The sequence below is a fragment of the Podarcis liolepis genome (assembly GCF_965112155.1).
Source record: "Podarcis liolepis genome assembly, chromosome: 8".
Taxonomy (NCBI): domain Eukaryota; kingdom Metazoa; phylum Chordata; class Lepidosauria; order Squamata; family Lacertidae; genus Podarcis; species Podarcis liolepis.
The window spans coordinates 56,556,695-56,581,948 of record NC_139560.1 but is presented as its reverse complement, the minus strand read 5'-3'; positions in this window follow the sequence as shown (position 1 = coordinate 56,581,948).

Here is a 25,254-nt window from a genome sequence, read left to right as displayed (position 1 = left end):
GTGAGAAAATCAAAGGCAGTTGGATAGGCGGCTGGTCACACCTCTCCCTGGTGAATCATATATCTATAGAAACTGACATGCCTTAACCCCATCAGCCCAGTGTCACATGCAGCTTTGAGTAGGTTTTGATGTTTGACTATTTTTGTCATCACTTTCCTCCCCCACTTCCTGCTCCAGCAGTCACTCAGCCAAAACAATGTGCTGATTTTCAAGTTGGGAGACACTTTTTTTCTTAAATCAGAAAGAAAACCTGAAAATTAGACCTTTTCCTTTTAAACGGAAGTGATGTTTTTAGCACTAACAGAATACCTGTCAGGGAGTTCATGGCTTAAACCATGATTTAATGCTTATGAGCTTCTTGGGAATCGGCGTGCTCAGAGATGGAGAAGGGAGCAAATATATGTAGCTTTAGGCTTTGTGACTTTGTGACTTGTAGCATGAGGTCTCTGGATTGGTCAGGCCTAGTAGAAATACCTGGAGCTTGCCTCTCGCCCACTGAACTCTAAGCTCCAAGTGGTGTTCAAGTCCCCAGCTTACATTCTTGATCATGGGAACACTGGGTTGGGCAGTCTCCCCACTAAAACCACAAGAATCCTGCCATCTTTGTGCTAGCAGCATACAGTAGAATAGAAAGCCCACTTTAGGGATTCTTCAACTTTATCCATGGAGAGGGCATAGGAGCATGTACCTTCGACCACTGAGTGGGAAGGTGTGAATGAGGACTGAAATTTCCATGACTGAGAATCCTGTGGGCAGAATTTAAGAACACTGAGAAAGGTGTTCATGAATGGTTCATGAAAAGCCACATGCAGCGGGTACAGTTTACATTACGGTTATGCTACGGTTTGCAAAATGTAATTATACATAATTATTTCAGACCCTCCAAGTGTCCCTATTTTCCAGGAACAGTCCCAGATTTACAGAAGCCAACCCGGTTTCTGGTTTGATCCCAGAAAGTCCTGCTTTTCCTTAGGAGTCCCTATTTTCATTGGATAAATGTTGGAGGGTATGGTAGGACGTCTCTATTTTCATCAGAGAACTGTTGGGGGAGTGTGGAGTTATGCAACCCTTAAGCCAAGGAGATAAGTAACTATACAACCATTAAAAGACATTTGAAGGCAGCCCTGTATAGGGAAGTTTTTTTAAAAAAATGTTTAATGTTTCATTATGTTTTTACATATGTTGGAAACTGCCCAGAGTGGCTGGGGCAACCCAGTCAGATGGATGGGGTTCAAATATTAAAAGTTGTTGTTGTTGTTGTGGAATAGGAGGTCCTTATTTTTATTGAAGAAATGTTGGAGGGGATGTTATTTTAGTTAGACCTCACAGCCTTGAGACCTCATTCAAACAAAATCCCATTGGTTTTGATAAGAAATTTCATCAGCTTCCTTCTCTCCCTTTGAAATCAATGCACTTTAAGAAAGCTTAATTTGTTCTGAATTTTGTGTGTCATAAGGGCACAGGTTCGAGAAGCAGAGCTGGGCAGCAAGAATGTGAAATATAGCAAAATATATAGCAAAATATAAAAATATATAAAATATATAAAATATATAAAATATAAATTAAAAAAAATCATTCCAGTAGCACCTTAGAGACCAACTAAGTTTGCTATTGGTATGAGCTTTCGTGTGCATGAACACTTCTTCAGATACACAGGCATGCACACTTCTTCAGATGTGTATCTGAAGAAGTGTTCATGCACACGAAAGCTCATACCAATAACAAACTTAGTTGGTCTCTAAGGTGCTACTGGAAGGATTTTTTTATTTTGTTTTGACTACGGCAGACCAACACAGCTACCTACCTATAACCATAAATAAGCACATATACTAAGCACACATATTAGACATAGGTTCATCAAGGTAAGCTAATGACCACTGTGCAACACTTTAAGAATGGTGACTCTGTGACTCCCTGGGATCCACATTGGCTGTATGTCCTCTTAGTGGACTTGACAGGGCTATAATTATTTATTTTAAACCTTTATGGAACCTTATGCCCAAAAATAGATCTCAGGATAGTTTAAAATGATACCTCTGGTTCAACACATAATCAACAATTCAATAAAATTAGGATGACTAAAACCAGTCAATGAGCTAAAAATATCATCTCAAGTGCCTGGACACTTGACTCCAGAAAGAACACAGGACAGAAAGAAATCAGGACTAGCTGCAAACTCACTGTTAACTGGTTGTCAGTTCTGCACACTTTAAGATTCATACAGGGCAAACCTATGCACCTATGCACAAGAAGCTGATGTAGCCAAATTCCAAGCTGCTGCTGGAGCTCGCCTAAACCGGACATAAGGAAAGCAAGTCTGTGAAATAATGTTTGAGTTAACCACACTTTTCGTCAACTTAATTTACGCTAGGTTGCCAAATCACATGACCAAACTGAACAGGCATAGGATTCTGCCTAAATCTTCCCTCTCCGGTCCTCCTTCTAAGGTAAGTTAAGTTAAAGTAAGGTACCCCTGGATGGTAAACTCCAGTCAAAGGCGACTATGGGATGCGATGCTCATCTCACATTTCAGGCCAAGGGACCCAGCGTTTGTCCACAAACAGCTTTCCAGGTCATGGGGTCAGCATGATTAAACCGCTTCTGGTGCAACAGAACACCGAGACGAGTGCCAGGGTGTACGGAAATGCCATTTACCTTCCTACTCTAGTGGTACTTATTTATCTACTGGCACTAGTCTCCTTTCACAGAAGCTGGGACAGAGCAACGGGAGCTCACCTAGGATTAGAACTGCTGACCTTCTGATCAGCAAGCCCAAGACACTCTGTGGTTTAGACCACAGCATCACCCGCGTCCCTCTACCATGGCCCTAGGATGCTCCCACTTCAGGGTTTTATGCCATCTTAAGATCCAGCAGGTTCAGCTCAGTCATACTTTAGCCATACTCTGAAAACAATGTCAGCATGTGCCCCCCCCCATTTGTTTGCTGCTCCTGTGCTCTGCATTATTGTTCTTACAAAATTTCTTGTGCATTCTTCCTTGTACTCTCAAATACACCCAGTCTCTTTCAAAACTATTATTATTGTTTCCTGCTTCAAACAAGAAGCAATTAAAGGTTCAGTTTTGTAAGTAGCTGGCACCACTTCACCTTTTCGTCTCTCCTATTAAACCTTCTCATAGACAAGTTAGAGGAGTTTTTAAAAAGAACTTACATGAAACTACGGAAATAAATAATCAGGTATTATACTAAAAAAGATACTCCAAAATATTGGCAGAGTGATTTCTTTAAAAACAGGTACTGTATAATGATACTATACCTAAGCAGAGAAGTCACAGGTGAGTTTTTATCTATTATCTCTTTGTCATTACTCTCCCTTCTTTGTTCTCCTCACCTCTCCCCCCCCACCATCTCTAAGTTTTCAGCTCTGTTTCCTATTCTCTCTGTGTGATATATAGTGAGCAACTGTGTGAGTTTCTGTATTACTACATAAGAAAAAGACATAACAGAACAGGACTGTGACATCTCCAGTTATAGGTGCCCCACATCAAAGAAAGATGTGGCTCTGGGATTGCCAGTGTGGAGCCCTCCAGGTGTTGCTGGACTGCAACTTCCATCATCCTTGAACGTTGGCCTCATTGGCTTAGGCTGATGAGACTTGCAGTCTAGCAACATCTGGAGGCTGCCACTACTGCTATAGATGTGTTGGAATGGATTCAGAGGTGGACTTCTTCGAAGTGCTCAATGGCTGTCACACAGAAGAAGGCGAAGACTTATTCTACGCTGCCCAGATCTAATGGGTTTAAGTTTTTATTATCAACTCTATTGCCTAAAACTCCCAGGGTGGGTTGCGACAATTTAAAAATCAGTATTAAAAACAGTGAAAACAAATTACATTCCTAGGACTAGGGTAGGTACTGAAAACATATGTATTCAGTGTCAAAGGCCGAGGTAAAAAGCATTTGCTGAAAATGCTACAGTGAAGATGTCAGGTGTACCTCTGTGGGTAGCAAATCCCACAATTTAGGGGCTGCTCTCTGCTGATGTTAACACTTGTAGTGAAGGAGACAGTTTCTTGGAAATTGGGGGCCTAAGTCATTTAGGGCTTTAAACAGTAATGTGAAGCGCTTGAGCTGGATCTGGAAATGACCTGGCATTCAGTACGGCTGCTTGAGAACAGGGGCTTGAGGAATTCTAAAGGTAACCCCCACTAGTAATCTGGCTGCTGCATTTGAATGAGTTGAAGTTTTTGCCATCTTCAAGGGCAGCCCTTTGTGGAGCACATAGCAACAATCCAATTATGAGAAACCTGCTAATGATAGGAGACATTCAGTCATGCAACCATGTACCTTAGTTCCATCTCACTGGAGTGGGTAGACTCACTGAAGATGTTCTGTCAGAAGCTGTACAGCCAGTATTTTGGGATGCTCTATCTCTGGATCTTCTGCGTTGAGCTAAGTGACCTGCATGAGTCTATGTAGCAAGTACCCACATGCCACCTGTCATTGCTGGAGGAGCTTGCTCTCTGGATGCTGAACCATTTTGACCTTGTACTGCTCTACCCTCTGATAGGTGGATAGTTCCTTTTCACCAGGTGCCTGAGCATGTAAATATTAATGCTGCACTGCTTTTTCGTAATGTTCACTTTTCAGTGACAGACCTCACATTTGAGGGATCGGAAGAGGATCATTGGGGACCCTCTTTTGTGCATTTTTTGTACCTGTTCACAGACATTGTTGGCCTTTACAACTAGGGTTCAGCGAGTTATCTCACCATAGTACCACTTATTCAATCAACATTTGCTATTGTTATGATAAACAAAACCCTTCCACTGCTCCATTCAGCAAGGACAGAAGACAAATGCACCCTCAAAATTTAGCCAACCTGGGTGGGTTGAATGCTCACAAGTAGGGAAGAAATATAACAGAAGCCTACATTTTTTGTTTTTGTGAACTTCCTTGGGAAATTGAAAAGGAATATGTAAATTTTCAAAATAAAAATATCTATATAAATGTCCAACCAGTAAATCCTATTTTACTACGTTCAAAAGATGCCCAGGTTAGCTTTCATACTTTAACATTGTACTATTTGCACTCAATGAATATAGGAATGTTAAACAAAGAGCTCCAATAAAAAAAATAAAAACCCACACATTTTTAGATCTTTCTCTTATAATGCATTAGTCTAGGACATTGGTTTAAAGCACCATGTCATTATTTTAGAGTTAAATGTTTTATACAGGAGCATCAAAACCATATATGCTTCAATCGCCAAACATTTTTTTAATGGCTTTCAGATAAAACAATTTATTTATGCAATTAACAACAACATGCAATTTCTAATAATTAGCAGATAATAGTTATCCACAAAGTACTTTATAAAATTGCCTTCAGAACTGCATTCATTCTGCAGGGAACCGCTGAAAATTAGACTATAAAATTACCAGAAAATGTACTGCATTAACAAGAATATTCTGTATTCTGCTTCCCCTCCAGATTTATGGGCTTGAGTATTTGTAAACATTTGGTTTCTCATAGAGACATCAGGCCCTATCGCCTTACCACTTTAGGAAGAAATAAATACCACAACAGTTTACATTGCAGGATTATATTTCTATCCACATTTTGTCGCCACAATATATGCAATGCTTTCTTTTTTTATGTTAGGGAGAGATAAATCTGCCTTGGCAATCTATTTTTGTCAAAGGTCATAAAGCATAAATGTTAAAGAACAAAGGAACATCTGAAATGTGAGATGTAAGATAGCAAAATAATGACTCCTGCACATCTCCCCAGGACGTATAAGCACTGAGGCTGGAAAGCAGTGTTTGGGAGGCTTTGTTGGGAAGAAAGCACCATTTGAAGAGCATCCCAGGATCTTAAGAGTTCAGATGACCATGAGGCTATTTACGGAGCACTTCCAATCTGATGGTATGGGAGCTGCTGCATGTGAAGAGCTACTGTTCCATCTTCTCTGGGGTCCTTTCCCTTGCATGCCCAGCCGCAGAGTCCCCCTTCCGATGCACCTAACTACAGTGTGGATAAATAAACGAACATGACAACCGTCTGGGGTTTTAAAACTTAATGGATTTCAGATGTATAGGCATTTCAGATGTATTGGCATAGGCACTGGGCATATATCCCTCTCAGCCCCCCTGCTGGGGAACTGAGGCATGACAGGGTCAATTTGGGTGTGGATCCATTGCAAAACACAGGTTTACATGGATGGCCCCCAAACACTGAGGGAAACTCTGGCCCGCTAGTCCTACGCAACTGGCCCTTTGGACAGAGACTTCCCTCCAGACCCCTTTAACTGGGTACCTTGTAATCACCGCCGCAGAGAACAAGGGGTGGATGAGTCATCACTTCATCTCACCCCATTTGGATGAAAGACTATAGGATTCTGCCCAAGGCCTAAACCACCAAAATTGTGACTGGTGCTATGGGGAAGGTGAAACATGCAATGCAGGGAAAATTCCTTCCTCGCCCAGAATACAGCGCCCATCAACAGACTACAGCAAAACCCTCCTAGTTGAAAAGGAAATGGTTAAGGCAGTAAGAAACCATTAATGGAGGGAGGGAAGGGTGGGTGACACTCCCAGCCAACTGGATAAAGAGGGCCGAGTCAGCCAGGATATATTGTTGCCAGGTGGACCTGAGTGAAGCCTGCCTCCCTCAAGTCCGCTTGGCAAACCAAGCCTCCCTGGACTGCCATGGACTGGCTAATTCAAACCGATGGGTTTGGCAGGAACCTGTGAGCCTCCGTGATGGCCCAGGGCACGTGCAGCATGCAAAATGGCGTGGTGCGTCTGGGGGCAGAGGGAAGCGACGTGTCAGGCCACAACCACTGAAGGAGATGCTAAATGGCCTTTCTAGGTTGAAGGTAAAGTGTGGGTGGTGATTTTTAAAGCACCCATTTGCTGAGATCAACTTCAGAGGTCCAGCTCCTCTGTTGCCATCTGAAGTCAGGTTGAAGCCAATGTGATGGGAAATGGTGGAGGAGGGTAGCTCTGACTTACCCACAATATAAGATACCTGGGTGATAAGAGGATTTGAGAGTCTTGTCATCTCATTGAAGTTTCTTTAATCATTTTGTAACATTGAGGAACTTTATTCTTCCAAGATCCAGTAGGTGATCTCTTCATTCCCTGTCCATATGCAGAAACTACCTGTGAACCCAAATGGTTCCAGAGTAATTTACCTAGATTTCATATTGCTGTGAAGAGCACTAGCAAATCTTAATAGCTCTTTCCAAAATTATGAAGTTAATACCTGTTAGTGAAGATGGCAAATTCCTCCTCGCGACATAATTGCTTCACATAATCTGGTTGCAAAACCAGTGATTCATAAATATACAGACTTTGATCTGTACCAATATCTGGATCTCCTGTTTTTTGTGATCTACTAGATTTCTGTTTATTGGAGTCTATAGAAATGTATTCCAATTACTTCATCACTTTCCAACGAATCTCTAAGCCCACAATTTTTGGCATATGATGACAGAGCTATCTTAAACTGACCTCTGCTTCTTTGAGATTATTCTAACGCAGCTGTGTTATGCAAACATGTTCTAAGCAGTCATCTGCTTATAGTTTTTCTGTTTTCTATTTCACTCGAATGACAAAATTACTTGTGTGCTTTTATTTCTTTTTGTTATCTTTGAAAAAAAAGAGAGCCTTGCATGGCTGTCCCAATGTAAATAGCTGGAAAAGCCAAGTATATTATACTTTTTGGCTTGTGCACTTAAATGAATGTCAGAGAATTTCACTCATATGCAATTTTGTTTTCTTCAGCTCCATGATTTCCTGCCTTTTCTTTTCCGTCCCCTCCATACACTGGCATTCATCATACATACATCAAGACTGTCCACTTCCCAGTATCGTATCTTACAGCAGGAAAAGTGTGTTGATTAAGGCAAAAATATATTTTTATGAGGGAGCTTATCGGGGGTTTTATCTGCTTCCAATTATTCTTGGCTCCCTGCATGACAGATCAGAAAGTCAAGCAACTGCAGTATACAACTGATGGGTTCAAGTAAGAGTGTTTCCCACATCCAAAACATAATGTAAGACAGTAATTTCTCCTGCGATCAATTACCACCAAGAAGACTTAAGGAATACTTTCCCAGTTGATGCACAAGCTGGTCAGTCTAAAGTCAATAGATTTATCCCCAGTTATTTGCGTTATATACCGTATATACTTGAGTATAAGCCGACCGAAGCCCAGGCACCTAATTTTATCACAAAAAACTGGAAAAACTTATTGACTCAAGTATAAGCCGGTTCACCACACCACAAACCTCTCCCCCCAGCCCCTCCTGTCCCCCTGCCTACCTAGGGTGCGGCCAAGGCAGCAGAGGAAGAACAAGCAGCCTAAAGGGCTGCTTTCGGGCTGCTCGTTCCTCCGCCGCCGCCACCGACAGCCGCTGACAGGGACCCTCACTCGAGTATAAGTCGAGGGGGGCTTTTTCAGCATAAAAAATGTGCTGAAAAAGTAGGCTTACGCTCAAGTATATACGGTGATCATGCAGGAACTGCAATAAATTAAGGTGAAAATCCTCATGTAGTTACAAACCTCCTGATTTCCCTCTTCTTAGAACTTTTATATAACATTGTACTGTCAATTTCAGAACCAAATGTTATATGAAACAGCACTGAAGAGATGTGTGCAATGAAACAAAATCTAGTTTCTCTCTCATCCTCTGCTTCTTCCTGCTCGATGGTTAAGATTTTTATTGTAGACCAGAAACGGAGCACTTGGACTCTTGTAGAACTTGTGGTCATTTCAATGGACCCTTTTGATTGTACTCTTAGACAATTTTCTCCCAATTAGCATTGGTGAACAGTAATGAAATTATGGAAATCATGTTTGTCTGAAGGAGTCTACATGTGGTTTGGAGTTGAAAACTGCCATTGGATGGCTAAGCTTCCTAATTGCATAGAGGCTGCACAGTCCATTGTCTACTGTATTCTTTGCAGATGACTCAGTTTCACAGCAGTTCAGCATTTGAAGAAAGAGATGGTTCTTTGATACCACTAGTCTCTTTCCTTCCTATGAGTCAGGATTTTCATAATCCTATGAGTCAAAATAGAGGCACTGTTGCTAAAACAATTTGAATCTTTGTTTTTAAAAATGGAAAAATAAGCATAAGAACACTAATAGTTATCTATGGAATGGTTTTAGGTAATACATATCTTAACAAAACTTTCCATGCATGTTTTATGCACATTTTAATGAAATGTAATCTTAGCTATGACTTTTGCCAGTAAAAAAATGGAGGATCAATAATTTACCCATACACTCTTTCCTGTTGGGTGGTTATATGAATTAAAGATGGATAGCATCACACAGGCACGCTGATACCCTCTTTTCTTGTTTAAGTAAATATGTCATGGATCCAACTGGAATAAATATTTGAAACAATGTGTACCAAAGTGCATATTTACCCAAATGTTTAATAACTCCTCTCAAAAAATTAAAAAGAACTATTGCAAGATTGCCATTTATTCCAAACATACAGCACAAGTTTAATTATTCCTGTAAGAATGTAAAGTACATGTTTCTTTTAAGATAATAAATGGTTGCACACACAGATAAGGTGTAATTAATCTTAAAATATTGTTGCAAATAGTGGCCATGATCCAGCCAAAGTTAAGCACTTTGAAGACCTACTGATTTCCAATGGAAGAATTACATTTTCTATGGAAATCTGTGGAAAATGAAAGGAACCAAAAGAACAGTCTAAAGGTGGAGTCTTTAGCTACAAACTAATACTTTAAATTTAACCCTGTCATACCCCATGACTAGATTCCTCCCCTCTTAATTCACTAACCGAATGTGATCTTTCCAACAACTAGGAGCTACCCTTTCTTTCTCCGGACTTCTTCTCTGGCTTGGCTGCCATCTATCTCTCACATCACTGTTTAACTGACTGAGGGTTTGAAGATGGACCAGAATGACCAGGTCCAGAATTCTTAGTCTTTCCCTTGAGCACAGGTTCCAGGGAAAGATTACTCCTCTCAGGCAACTGCTTCTTTATCTCAGGTACATCACTTCCTATGCTGACATCCTTCTGACATGCCAGACCACTTGGCTATCACTGACTCTAAAGCAGGAATGGGGAACTGGCTGCCCTCCAGATACTGTGGGACTCCAGCTGCCATCATACCCAACCAGTTTGGTCAACAGTGAGCAGTAATGGGAGCTATATCAAAATGCTGCCTTAAAATACAATGGTTCCATTTCTTCTTGGGAGCCAGTGTGGTGTTGTGGTTAAGAGCCGTAGACTCGTAATCTGGGGAACCAGGTTTGCATCTCCACTCTTCCACATGCAGCTGCTGGGTGACCTTGGGCTAGTCACACTTCTTTGAAGTCTCTCAGCTCCACTCACCTCACAGAGTGTTTGTTGTGGGGGAGGAAGGGAAAGGAGAAAGTTAGCTGCTTTGTGACTTCTTCGGGTAGTGATAAAGCAGGATATCAAATCCAAACTCTTCTTCTTCTTCTCCCAGTGTGGCTTCCCACCCTCCCACTCTAAAAGGAAGCATACAGTTGTCTAAGAGCAGAGATACAGTGGTGCCTCGCAAGACGAAAATAATCCGTTCCGCGAGTCTCTTCGTCTAGCGGTTTTTTCGTCTTGCGAAGCAACCCTATTAGTGGCTTAGCGGATTAGCGCTATTAGTGGTTTAGCGGCTATTAAAGGCTTAGCGGCTTAGCAGCTAAAAGGCTATTAGCGGCTTAGAAAAAGGGGGGGCGAAAAAAATCGCAAGACTCACAAGACGTTTTCGTCTTGCGAAGCAAGCCCATAGGGAAATTTGTCTTGCGAAGCGCACCTCCAAAACGGAAAACCCTTTCGTCTAGCGGGTTTTTCGTCTTGCGAGGCATTCGTCTTGCGGGGCACCACTGTACATGATGGGAGCAGACCCACACTTGAATAAATGCAAAACATTATATAAATTCACACATCAGTGACTCAACCCCCCAACAATTCAGGACCCTAATGCAGCTCTACGCAGCAAATTTTATGCCTCCCTCCAGGCATCACCAATTTTGGCAACAGCAGCAAAAGGAAATATCTATCTATCTATATCTATCTATCTATCTATCTATCTATCTATCTATCTATCATCATCATCTATCATCTATCTATCTAAAGTGGACACAACAGAGAACAATACTGGACATGCATGTAAAAATGTGAATGAATGTGGGGTGGCCTCATTAACTACTGCAAGCAGCTCCCAGAGGGCTATGAGCTTTGAACCTCTTGCTGCTGTAGCTATTGAAAAGTGCTTCAGGACACAGAAGCAGCCTGGGCTTCCAAAGTAAATCCAGATCTAGGAGCATTCTCAGACTGCAATCCTGATCCTTTGAGGTCATGCAACTGCACACAGAAAAGGATGAGCACCACATCATAAGTCAGTAGCTCAGTCTTGCGAGACTCAGCTTCAATCTATCGGCTCTCATCCGGTCCATTAATGACTCTAGACCCTAGAGTCCAGTACCTATAGAGCCTGCCCTGAATCTGATGAAAAGGAAAAATAGAGTGTATTGATACTAACACACCCACTCCAAAATTACTTTAGTTAGCAAACCATAGAATAGCTGCAGCAGGGCCAAGCAAAAAAAAAAAAAAAAAAAAAACCCTGGCCACTTTATGGAAATATGCTGTGGGGTTTGCATTACAAAACCATTTGTCTGTAACAATCTATTTTTGAGGTCATGCAGAGAAAGTACACAAGTGAACTATGAAATATTTTCACGTATTGCGGCAAGTTATTACATGACCAGAAACAGAACACATTATGCAAAACCTCAGCCATTTGGTAGAATAGCATGGAGGATAATACCTTGCAGTGTGGTGTAGTGGTTAAGAGTGGTAGTCACGTAATCTGGTGAACCGGGTTCGTGTCTCCGCTCCTCCACATGCAGCTGCTGGGTGACCTTGGGCCAGTCACACTTCTGTGAAGTCTCTCAGCCCCACTCACCTCACAGAGTGTTTGTTGTGGAGGAGGAAGGGAAAGGAGAATGTTAGCCGCTTTGAGACTCCTGAAGGGGAGTGAAAGGCGGGATATCAAATCCAAACTCTTCTTCTTCTTCTAAATCAGTGGTGGGAAAGCAGTGGGTCTCCAGCTGTTGCTAGACTCTGACTATCGGCGATGCTGGATGAGACTGATGGGATATGGAATCTAACAGCATCTGAAAGGTGGCAAGCTCCCCATCCTGTTCTAACTAAACAGAAGGGATACTGTGATTTCCTCCTGTGTGCACAAGCCTCCTCTGGGTACCATTTCTCCTCCTGAACCTCAGTCTCAGCATGGGCACAAGAGTGACAAATACTGCATTTAAATGGCACTCCTTTCTCATCTCCATTCTTTTTGTTCCGTCCTTTATTCCTCTTCATTTCATTCTTGAGTCGTCCTTGCTCATACCTGAGTTATGTTTTGAGAGTACAGTATTGCATTTCCCTTTATTTTCATTTCTCTTTGAATCGGTCCCCCCACTGGTTCTCTTTGCTTCCTTTTATTTATCTCGCTTCCTTTGAAAACCCAGCCCGTAACTCTTTGCACGACATTCCTCCGTTGTTTTCTTCTATGGTTTAAAATGTTTACGTCCAAACTGTATCTTTCTTCTCATTTACATTTATTTGATATTGATATGTGTGACCCTCGGTCAACTCCACACTTTATCAGAAATATCATATTTTATTACAGTTTTTTCCTGTTTTTCTACTTCATCATTCCTGGGGCTTATCTTCCGCAGGTCCTGTTAGTTGGCGGCCTCCCCCTTCCCCACCCATTTTGCTCCATATCCCTTAACCGTTTCCCCCCAATATGGGACTACAGATAAAGAAAAATAATGCAAAAAACATGCATAGGCTCAAGGGCAGCCTTTCCAAATGCTGCCTTTTGAGGCAAGAAGGGAACACTAAATAGAACATGAACCTCACAATGGTTCAATCGCCTTAATTGGCAAAAGTCTCTCTGAGTTAAGGCAGGGAAATTGGTGTACTTTGTTGTATAAATAAATATGTTCATAATTTGGCACTAGTGTATTTACGTTCTTTTTTTTTTTCCACTGCAGAAGGCAAATAGGTCCTTCGTGCAAACCTGGTTTGTTAATGTTAATGTGCCAAGAGCTAAAACTGATTATGGGAGGCAGATTGCTAGTGCTACAGGCCTCAAGAACTGGAATGGGCTAATAATTTCTTCGGTAACAAGAACCAAAAAGAACAGATAATGCACCGTAAAAGAAGAGCTGTGCTTGCAATGGCTCTCTCTCGGTCTCTGTACCCAAGTGGATATCATTGTGGAAAGTATAACGCATTGAGAAGGTGAAAGAAAAGGTGGAAAGCAAAGAAATCCTGTTATTAATATATATATATAGAAATCTGGAGAGCTGGGATTAGAGTTAAGGACTTTAAAAAGGCAAAGGTACCCCTGCCCGTACGGGCCAGTCTTGACAGACTCTAGGGTTGCGCGCCCATCTCGCTTAAGAGGCCGGGGGCCAGCGCTGTCCGCAGACACTTCCGGGTCACGTGGCCAGCGTGACAAGCTGCATCTGGCAAGCCAGCGCAGCACACGGAACGCCGTTTACCTTCCCGCTGTAAAGTGGTACCTATTTATCTACTTGCAGCCGAGGGTGCTTTCGAACTGCTAGGTTGGCAGGCGCTGGGACCGAGCGACGGGAGCGCACCTCACCGCGGGGATTTGAACCGCTGACCTTTCAATCAGCAAGTCCTAGGCACTGAGGCTTTTACCCACAGCGCCACCTGCGTCCCTTGTTAAGGACTTAGGCTGCAGGGATTTAGGGAAGGAGGAGAATTAGAAAGCACTAAAAAAGGGGACAATGTGAGGAACTGGGTCTGTCTAAGGTCACATTTGCACCATACATCTAAAGTACTGTTACACCCTATGCTCCAATATGTTGAGGCTGAAAACTGGGATGTGTGTCTTCCTGGCTGTGGTTCCATGCAAGGCACATGACCCGCATGAGAGCCAGACACATATGTTTTGGGGTTCCATGCTTTCTTGCAAGGTCACAGTCTCTTGCGTTTTTGGGTTCTGCCATTCTGAGAGCATAGCACCAAATAACAGGATGTCCTCATTTAATCAGGGCAGTTGAGGGGTATGTTATACTACATTAACAATCTTCCTGCAAAGCATCCAGGGAACTGACATTTGTTAAGGGTGCTGCAAGGTATTAGGAGACCCCTATGACCCTCACAGAGTGGATTTAACAACCAGTTCTTCTTTACGGGGTACTCTGGGGAACTGTAGCTTTGTGAAGGCAACTGGGGTTTCCTAACACTCCTCAACACTTTTACCTCAACACTTTTTAGCCATGACTGTTAAAGTGGCATGACAGTGTTTTAAAATGTGGCCTAAGGCAAGAATGGTTTCTATAGCGGCAGCTTATAAATGAAGAGTACAGATCTGTCATTCATGTGTCTGTTGTCAAACACAGATTACATACAGCAGAGATGGGCCTTCTGTGGACTCCAGCTTTCATCATCCCCAGCCAGCATGGCCAATGGCCAAGGATGGTGAGAGTTGTTGATTAGTCTTGACATATGGTATTGCATTTTACACTTTGAAAAGTGTCTGAAGGCCCAAAGAACAAATCTGCATCCCCTTAAGGTTTAGTAAGTCCGTCTGAGAGCCCCTTGAAACTATAAAGAAGGATATAAGCATTCTAAATAATAAATATAAAGTTTGTGTCCATTCATTTGAAGCTCAGTCAGTTCGCTAAATGTATTGCCACACCTTTTGGTGCGATACAGCAGCATGGCCACTGCCAGTGTTTTGAATATATGAATAAGGACGTGCAGCCACTTTGAATACAATTTATAAGACAGCAGGATACAGTTAAATTAATAAATAAAATACTTGAACAACCCCCCTTTTTCCTTTGCTGTTATTTCCTCTGAATAAGTGAACTGATGATTAAGCCTAAATTGTTTCAAGTGTTTCCATAAACCCAGTTTCCCATGAGGCACATTTCTGGTATATTGTGATGAATCCTGTGCAGCAAAAAGTATTTGTCAGAGCTGAAGCCTTGAGGCCTGACTATAGACAGGGTTTACTAAGTAATACGGTGAAAAGGAGCAGGTATAGTCAGACACATCTTTGCTCTTGTAGAGAGACATGCACAGTCTTCCATTTCATCCATGATGCAGGTTGCCTGCTTGTTCCTTTCCTTCTTTAAGTGCTCAGAATGTTTATCTCCTCCTCCTCCTCCTCCTCCTCCTCCTCCTCCTCCTCCTCCTCTTCTTTAATTACTGGTTTTAAAACACTTCAAAAACTGCTTGGAGAGGTGAAGGAAGTTTGTCCACAACCTTGCTCTGAAAGGGCAGGACCATCAGGGCCAGCCAATCAGCACCGTGCAAATCTCTCTGTGGCTGAAAACCAGGCAAAAGAAAACCATAGGGCAAGAAGGTTGTATAGTGGTACCTCTGGTTACAAACTTAATTCGTTCATTCTTAAGCTGAAACTGTTCTTATCCTGAGGCGTGCTTTCGCTAATGGCGCTTCCTGCTGCGCGCGCACCTCCAACGCACAATTTCCGTTCGCATCCTGGGGCAAAGTTCACAACCAGGAGCAGCTACTTCCAGGTTAGTGAAGTTCGTAACTCGAAGCGTTTGTAACCAGAGGGACCACTGTACATTTATTGACGGATTAGCATCCCCAATCCCTTCCCTTTAAACTACACATACTATGGACTCCTCATAATATTGATTTATTCATAGCACTTATACCCCATCCCTTAGCCAAAAGGGCCCTCAAAGCAGCTTATAAAAGTCAGTTTTACAGTTTGAAAAGATATGACACACAAGGAAAAGGAGGGAGGAGGGGGAAAGCAAGCCGAGGCACAAGTTCTTAGTTACAGTTAAGAGCAGCACCCAGGGGCAGTGTATTCCACTTTGCTGCCTGAGGTAAAATGGGATGTGCTGCATTGTAGCAGCTGCCACCACCTGCTCTGCCACCACCACACATGAGTGAAAAAGTGGCACCACCATTGGCATTGATTTCAAGCAAGGTTGCACTGATTTGGGGTGAGTTCTCACCCTAAATGGACACATTCTTGCCCAATACAGGTTCCAATGATGGTGGCACTTTTCCACCGGTGGCGAATGCAGCAGGGTGCATGGCAGCAGTAGAGCAAGCAATGTTGGCCTAAGGCAGAAGCCTCACCCTGCGTAATGTCTGGGCCGGCTCCTCCTCACTGTCTGTTCTTGATGTCTTGCTCCCAGAATTCAAGAGCAGAAGAAGTGAAAATGTCCATGCTTGGATGGTAGGCAGCTCATGCCACACAGTCAGAATCCTAATGGTAGCTAGAATTCTTGCAGGAGGGAATTTGGTGTTCTGGATGCTTAACCCTCTCTGGAAGGACACTACCACCCAAGATCAGATTCAGGAGCAGAACAGCTGACAATATCCGGGCCAGGAGGAGATGGTAGCTCCTCCCACACCTCAGACTGCATTGATGGCAGTTTGAATTCTCACTGGAGGGGGTTTCATGGAGTTTCCCTGCTCTCTTGCTTATATCAGTGGTGGTTAATTTGTGGCAAACTGAGTATGCATCTTAAAGCACACATAGAATGTCCCTGCAGCTGCACTTTACTAGCTAAGGCTGAAAGTAAACGGGGGAACTGTTTTGCTACAAAATGTCTCTCGATCCTTATTTTGGAATTCCTGATGGGCTTCAAAGGAACCCCTGGAGTTCCTCCAAACATGGCTTGTAACCCCCTGCCATAGAACAATGGTTCTCTCTAAATATTATTCAGCGAAAGCCTTCTTTCTTGGTTAATATGTATGCTTATGTTTGCAATTAGAGGTTCATTATTCCTGGCAATTTGCAGTGTGCTACAGTTTACATTAAAAGATAGCTCAATAACTAAACTGTAACTGTAAAACAATTTGATTGCAATAAGGGTTAAATAGAGCTTCTATAAACAATCTAGATATAATTACTAGATCATCAATATCGTCAAAAATGGCTTCTCAGATCTTGTCTTCTAGTTTTGCTTGTTTGAGATGGATTTAAATGTTATGTTCAAGCCCCCAAGGGTAATATTAAAGACAAAAAGTATGTGTGGGGAAACAGATTATTATTTAATTTTAGCTTTGTTAAAATTATCCCAGCACTTAAAGACTATAGGGTTGTGTCTGACTCACTGTAGTTCATCCCTCACTGAGTTGGATTTCCCAACAACATTTAACAAACTACAGTGCCCATGATTCCTTGAGGGAAAGAATGTACTTTGAATGTATTTCAAAGGCACAGGGAGGAATTTAACATAGCACTAAGTTAAAGTCTGTTAGTAGTGTTGTCAGAAGCGTGGCAAGAGAAGGCACAGGAAGGCTCTCGTGACTGGTTGTGCAACAGATTGCTGTCTCCCCAGTATTTTCTTATGTGCAAACTTTCCCCTCTTTCGCTTCTTCAAACATTCTCTAAACATGTAGAGCAGGGATAGGTAGTCACCATAGTTTCTTACAGCAGTTGTAGACCACAGTTCGTCTTAGCCTCAGCCAGCATGGCCAAAGGGAGTTGGGATGGGAGTTGTAGTCTTCAGCAACTGGGGCACACCATGTTGGCTGGTGTAAACACAAAGAGGGTGCACCAGGGCTGAGCTTTTTGCATCAGTCACCCTCCAAGTCATGGAGGCCGATGAGAATGATGGCAAAACTTCCTACTGGACCCCCTTCAACATGTACTTGACATGTTTAGAGAATCCTAGAGGGCACCTGTGACTAGAAGTAGGCTAAATTATACAGGGGGGAGAGGGAGATAATATGCAAACTTGTTTAATTTGCCTAATTTAAACAGGTTGGAGAATTTGTTATTTTATCATAGAATTATTCTGATACAATTGAGAGAAAAATGAGGATTCCAGAGACCGAAATAAATTATACAAGTCAATATTCTCTCCAGATACTGCAAAGCCATCATGATTTTTCTCCTCCTTTCGTCTTCAAGAAAATTAGCATTGCTAGACAGCAATGCAGGTAGTGATATATATGCATGGTGCTGAATATAAACAAATATCAGCTTGAGCATTGTATGGCATGAAAGTCTAATGCAGTTTTCTTTAGCTGATAAGTCTGTAAAATAAACATGAGAAAAGCAGTTGTGTGGGTTTTGTTTTTCGTTTCTTACTGTGGATGATAATGTATTTTTTTTTTCTGGATGCACTGCTAAACATAGCAATTGCAGTTAATAGGTAAGTCAGACCCATCCCCTCTAGTACTAATTACCAATAGAGGAAAGGAAATAACTAATTTAGGTGAGTGTATTTGTCTTGCTAAGTACATTAGCGGGCGAAGAAAGATGTCTGAGGCAAAACATTTATGATGCACTGTCTAATGCCAGCCTTATAACTAACACAGAATTATCACTGCCAGACAAATGTACTGTCTGTGTGTATACACATGTGTAAGTTATAATTGTAATATAACTATTGATTAAATGCTTCTGTGCAAAAAGCTACAAGACTGCTTCAGAGTCAAGAGCTGCAAGATGTTGCAACTAAATAATTGAATCAGTTGCAATGGGATAGATTTTAAGGTGAGACCTGGATATGAGATATTAATTAAGATAAAGCCTCTAGTACCAGTTGAGATCCTTGTTTTGCCCTCAGGTACAGAATGAAAAAAAGAAAGAAAGAAAAATCTTTGCATTATGGCTATCTACATGTAGCTTACCTGTTAAATAATAATTATGTCTCCCCCCCCCCACATTGCTAACTCATTTTAGAATTGTAAGCTTGCAAGGTCATCTTCCTATCCAATGGTGATATAACAGATTAGACTACTCCAACCCCAAAAGTATAACAATTCAAACATAAGAACTCACCTCCATTTGACTGGGCATTCTTGACGTGTCTGGTTAGTTTGTCATTTTGTGGGTCTCACTGCTGTTGTAATAAGGCCAGGGGAGATGTGAAGATCACAGCAACTTGAAGCACTAATAGTTCTCTGTGCCTAACTAGGCCTAGATGTGCTAGACCAGGGAGTGGTGGGGGCCAGGCAGTGCCAGGTGGCAGCTGCACCCTTCTTCTCACCAAAGGTCTGTGCCATCCAGTCTCATCATCGTCAGCTGAGGGGATCCAAGGGTTAAAGGGGGCACAGAATGAGCTGCTCCACCTTCCCACTTCCATAGCAACCAGCTCACACATGCATACTCTCTCTAAAGGTACAGAGCCCTGGCAGCTGAGATGCAATCTGCAGGCAGGTTGGTCTAGTGCAGAAACATCCAACTCCCAAGAGACTGCGATCTACTCCCAGTATAAAAAAAAATTGGCAGTTGTCATTGGAGGGAGGAGGAGCATGTGTGGGGTGGGTGGATTGCCCAGAGTTGCTGAGCTTTTTTTGGGGAGGATTGCACTTTGCCCTTGTAACTTTTTGTACACGATAAGGATCCCACAATCTACCAAGATCAGCTGGGATCTACTGGTCGATCGCAATCTACTGGTTGGACATCCCTGGTCTAGTGGGAAGGTGGACAGAGGCAGTGGGTGAGGAGCCTGTTGGAAGTGGGCTCCATTCACCCTCCATGCTTCGTGTGCACCTCCACCCCAGATGCCCAATCTAATACTTGCTCCACCCTGGGCACCAGCAACCCATGCTATGCTGCTTCTGAATTCTGGGAATTACAAGTGGAGAGAGTAGTGTTGTGCCCAGACCATCCTTGGTCAGTGGCTGGCTGCTATGAGAATAGGATGCTGGACAAATTAAAGATTTCTTCAGAAGTGTTCCATGGTGCTTGTTTCTAGGGAAGTGTGTTTACCATTGCAGCTTTAAAGTGTCTTTCCTGCAAAATAAATGAATAAATTAATTCCTACAGCAACCCATGTATAAATTCACCTGCTAAATATAAGAACTGCTAATAAACTGCCAGTTGCTGGGAATCACAAGTGGATAGAGTTGTGCACTCAGTTCTTGCTTTGGGGCTTCCCGTGGGCATCTGCCTGGCCGGTGGGACAACAGGATGCTGGAATAGATGGACCATTGTCCTAATCCCACAAGCCGTCCTGATAACCAAAGCATACTTCCGCACTCAGATCTCCCTTTGCTGGATTGGAATAAATTAATGCTGTGAAATGAAATAGATTTATGAGAAGCTTTCAAGTAGAAATGACAGTTGGCCTATAAATATCTTATTACACTTCACTGTAGCATTACTCATCAAATATTGACAATAATTAAAAAATATTTGTTTGTTTGTTTTGGAAAGGATAAATATTTCAGGGCATTCTGATGCGACACATTGCTCAGTCAGAAAATGTCGGTCAAAAGAACATAATCATATTCTCATTAGTGACATAATATTGCTCTCGAGCAGTGTGAACCCGTGAAACAGACAGAGCAAATGCAATCGAAAGGAGAGGGCAGGGCTCTTGCAGGCCATGTGCTCAGTTCTGAAGAAGATATTTACACAGAGGACTCCGCTCATCCTTATTTGCTTGCACAAAGCTTATGCAGAAGTTAGATTATGAGCTGCCTATACTGAGCATTAGTTCTGATTTGTCTGCAGGGAAGTTATGCGACAATAGACATTGATTCTGATTTGTTAGTGCGGTGTTTATATTTATTCCCATTATCGATTTATCCCATACTTTTCTCCCATTATTTTCTTAACTTCAAAAAGTCTCTGTGGTGTTGTTGTTGTTTTTTTACAATGGATTTGCTGCCCTAGAGTGTCAAAGTGCTTTAATCCACTAGTTGCATTTGAATGATGAGAATGATGGCATTCTGAAAGAGACCTGATATAGCACAGCTGCCACCAATGCAACACATCTTAAAGCTTCTTTTGAGAAGACTGTTCATCCAAGAAGCTTGATCTGGAATGGGGGAGCGGCAAAGAGTTGCTCCCAGAGCTGGCTGCCTGTTTAAGGGAACCATCAGCCTCTCTGCAACATCAGTGGGCAGCTAGCAGCTTTGTGATCAGCGTTGTTTAATTTCCCATGATGCCCCTGTCACAATGTAACCTCTATCTGTTGAGGTCCTATGGAGCTTAGGTAGAATCAAACTTGGGTTTTAGGTGGTGAACACAATTTCTTTACCCAGAACAATACAACTGACCACAAAGAAATAAATGCATAAGTAATCCGTTTGAGCAAGAACAATGCAACCCATAATCTTCCTGAGTTCAAAGAGAAAATGAATTCTTGCTAGCAAATTTTGCAGTCAGCCAGTCCAAACACTCATCTAATCCACCAGGATGCAGGACACTTCAGAACAGCTCCCTGCAGATAGCTTTAGTGACAGGTCAACACCAGCAAATAATCATCTATAAATGGCAGTTTGAAGGATGCAGCCCTGCAATCACAATGCAAATACAACATATAAAACCAGAAATTCAAGAATTGCTTCTACATTCCCTTGCTAATTTACTATGTGGATATATATCATTGGAACATAGGAGGACAGGAAGGTGCCTTATACTGAGTCAGACAATTTTTTCATCAAGGTCAGCACCCAGGGTTTCAAACCATGGTTTCTCCCAGCCCTACATGGAGAGGCTAGTAATTAAACATGGGACCTTCTGCATCCAAAGCAGGTTCTCTGTTGCTGAAGCTGCCACCCTGCTACCACTTCACTTTATCTCATGCAATGTAATATTATTCTTACCTTAAGCCCCAGAATATCATTCAGCTTCTCAACAGAACAGGCTCTGGCTCCCTCTTAGTTCTTCATTGTGTGAATACAAGGCTATATCTCATGTTGTGCTGAAAATTTCTGCTGTATTTTCTTTTTACCATTCTCCATCAGTTGACTGCTTTTAAAATTATCTAAGGGGAGCACACAACATTTGGGTAAAATGAATTCTCATGGGCTTGTGTGTGTGTGTGCGAGAGAGAGAGAGAGAGAGAGAGAGAGAGAGAGAGAGAGAGAGAGAATGCCTGCAGGGTTTTTGTTCTGCTTAGCCTTTACTTTCAAAGTGACTGACAGGTTTTGTGACTTCCTGTTTTAGTCTGTGGGTGCTGTGTAAGATGGAGCAGGAGCACACTCTGCAACAGATGACTAACAAAGAACACTTTGGTATGTGTTACAGAGTTCTGTAATCACTAGTGGCAACTAGTGGCATTCTCTGTAACTGCATTCCTTTACAACTACCAGATAGGGCACTGGAGTAACCAAAATGGTACCCTCTGGATGTTGTTGGACTACAAGGCCCATCTTCCCTTACAAATGGCTGCAGCTGCTAAGAGACCAAAAACATCTAGCTGGCACTATGTCCTTTATCCCCTTGTTACATGATACCCCACTTTCCTTCTGTGCTCACTTACATATCTTCCAACATTTCTCCAAAGAGGAAAATAGGGATGTCCTAAGGAAAAGCAGGGCATCCTGGGATCAAATCAGAAACCAGGACGGCTTCTGTAAATCCGGGACTGTCCCTGGAAAATAGGGACACTTGGAGGGTCTCCATTTTCCGGAGCAGGCATAGGATGTGTTACGTCCTCACCTCCCACAGTTCCTTATGCAAGGTTCAAAAGAGGGACCTGAATCTCTCTGCCTTTAGTCATTTTCTAAAACCTTTTTGCTAGTCCACGGGTCTCCAGGTTTTCAAGCAGGGAGTCTTTCTCAGCCCTTCCGGGAGATGCCCAACATTGGATTTGGGACCTTCTGCTTGCCAGACTGATGGTCTAGTACTGAGTTACAGCTCTTCTCTAAATCATGTGCATACATCAATTATATGCATAAAGTATATGCATACAACTTTGGGATTAGATTCTACTGAAATCAGTGGTGCTTCTGAGCGTCGGTTTGGGCTGCACAATGGAATGGCCATCTAAAGAAGGTATATTCTTTTATATTGTAAATTGATAGAATGGAATGCTATCTTGGAGTGGCTGCTGAGGTTTTTTCCTGTTGCTAAGTGCATTCAGTTTTCATAAGATGATGGCAATTGTTTTCCTTCAACTTCTCTGCACATTATATGTTGACAAGTGAGCCTGTCTGTAGTCAGGCTCTCTAAACAATATCAAAGCTTCCCAATCATTAGTATCTAACACTTTATAAATATCCCCTTAAGATACCATTTGATACATTCCATGGTGTTATGGGAAACAATCTGGTAACTACTGCTTTGAAAACCGCCCAGTGTATTTCAATAAATTTGCTTCCCCCTGCCCTGATGCACAATTGGAAACCTAGGAGATGACTGAATAAGAAAACTGATACCACTGCTTATCTGTTCAACAGCTAGTGGCGTTAGGAAACCTAGTAATTGAAAAAATGGATAGTACTGATATTTGAACCTCTTTTCTATAACCTTTGAAGTGTAAGTCTTTCGGGGAATAAATTGCTTTTTTGTAACAAGAACAATGTCAGATCTCATATTTAGGTACCATGAACTTAATTCATTTTCAGGCAGAGAAACCCATGTTGTCTTGTTGGTAAAAAAACATTGCAAAATAGATTAAGCTTTACCCTGGAGAGATGATAACCTAATATAAATATCTGGAGGCTGATCTTTATTAGTTACTGAGCAAATATTGCCAAATAGGACAGGCGACCTTCAATGATGATTGATCTAGGGTAAGTCATCAACAGTCTTGTCTCCAGAGAGTAACTTTGGGGCATTTTGGAATTGCAAGGCTCTTCTTTCCTTATAGACGGGCATTGAAGCTAACGCTGAGTAAGAGTAAGTACATCTTACTTAGTGACAAAGACTAGAAGCAATATGCCTGCAGAGTAGTAGTGAAATCTCTCTCCATATTGATCTGAACTGCAAGGTGGTGGAGCTTCGCAGATGCCAAGCCCAGTCTGAAGTTTCACCTGAAGCAAAGTTGCGAGCCTGACAAGGATCATGATAAACTTGTCTGGGTCACAGAATGTCCATAAACATTCAAACTGAAGGGCCAATCAGTAAGTGCTTAAAACTAGTGCAATCTCTTTGTGGAAAGTGGTGAATAGTTTGTATAAACAGGAGAGAGAAAATCTGAAAATGCACTGTTAAAACACTGTTTAAAAAGTACACATGTTCTACTATATATCCAGAGCATTTTATGAGGTCAGCAATTTTAGCAATTGAAAGTTCCACATTGCAAGATGTTAATTATTGCTCTATCAGAATGCCTCACATACCATTGGCGACTAATCAAAGGCATCTCCAAAAAAGATACCTTTGACATGATCTGGTCTCCCCTTTTCTCTTTTATTGAACAAGAACAGGATATTTTAATGCCACCATCATCACAGACATATCTGTGGAGGGGATATATTGATTGAAAATGTATTGTATTGCAACTTGTATTGTAGCTTTTGAATAAATGTTTTTTAAAATAATAATAAATTGATTTTTTTAAAAAAAAGATGTTAATCATGGAAAGTTAATTAATGATTTTGTGCAAAGGAAATGTTAAAGAAAACACATATAAAGTTTATGAATATCTATGAGTGTTTTACAAAAATATCTGAATTTTCCTTTATTTTGTGCCTTTAAATAAAGTTCATTTGCAAATGAAGAGAAGCCTTTTCTTTTTACCTCTTTATATACACATATATCATTAATTGGAAACAAAAAGTACTGCTTAACAACATAATAGTAAAAATGATAATCCATGTTATTGACTTAGTTCAATCATATTTTTGGACAGTCATATTAATTAAGTGAATGAATAGGGTTCCCCAAAGCGGGCCGCAGCAGGGGACCCCTGGACCATAAATCTGCCCATATGCATTGTCAATGCAGATGCACTTCTGAATGCAAATCCACACCATCACAATACTCATCTGAACCCTAGTGAGCTGATCAAATACTGATGTCAATGAAGCTACACAGCTGAGCACCGGGTGCCACCAGCTATTATTCTTCACAAATAATTTGACCTGCATATGGACAGTGGCCTCTTGGTGTGCAGGGTTTATTTTGTCCCATTCTACCTTTTATCAGCTATTTTGATTGCCCTCCACCCATGGACCTTAGAAACACCTCAATGGAATTTAAAAAAGAAAGGCTTGGCATGTCCCTTTCCCCAAACAAGCATGCCAGTTTTTCTGGAAATGTGCATTTGCTAGGAAAGGTGTCAGGGTGATTATTTCAGTAGGAAATCTGAATCTGATGGAATTTTATGACTTTCCTTTTAGAAAACTGACGCATTTATGACATGAATCATTTTAGGTCATTGTAAAGGACTTGCCTGCTTCTTTTTGATGATGCATGTGTGTAAAATTGTGCCATAAATGACACTGACAGCATCATAGAGTCATATGGTATTGTTTTAAAATGGATTTGTGCTAGCAATATACAGCCCACTCACCAAAGCCATTGAGGAAAAGATGAACTTAGGAAG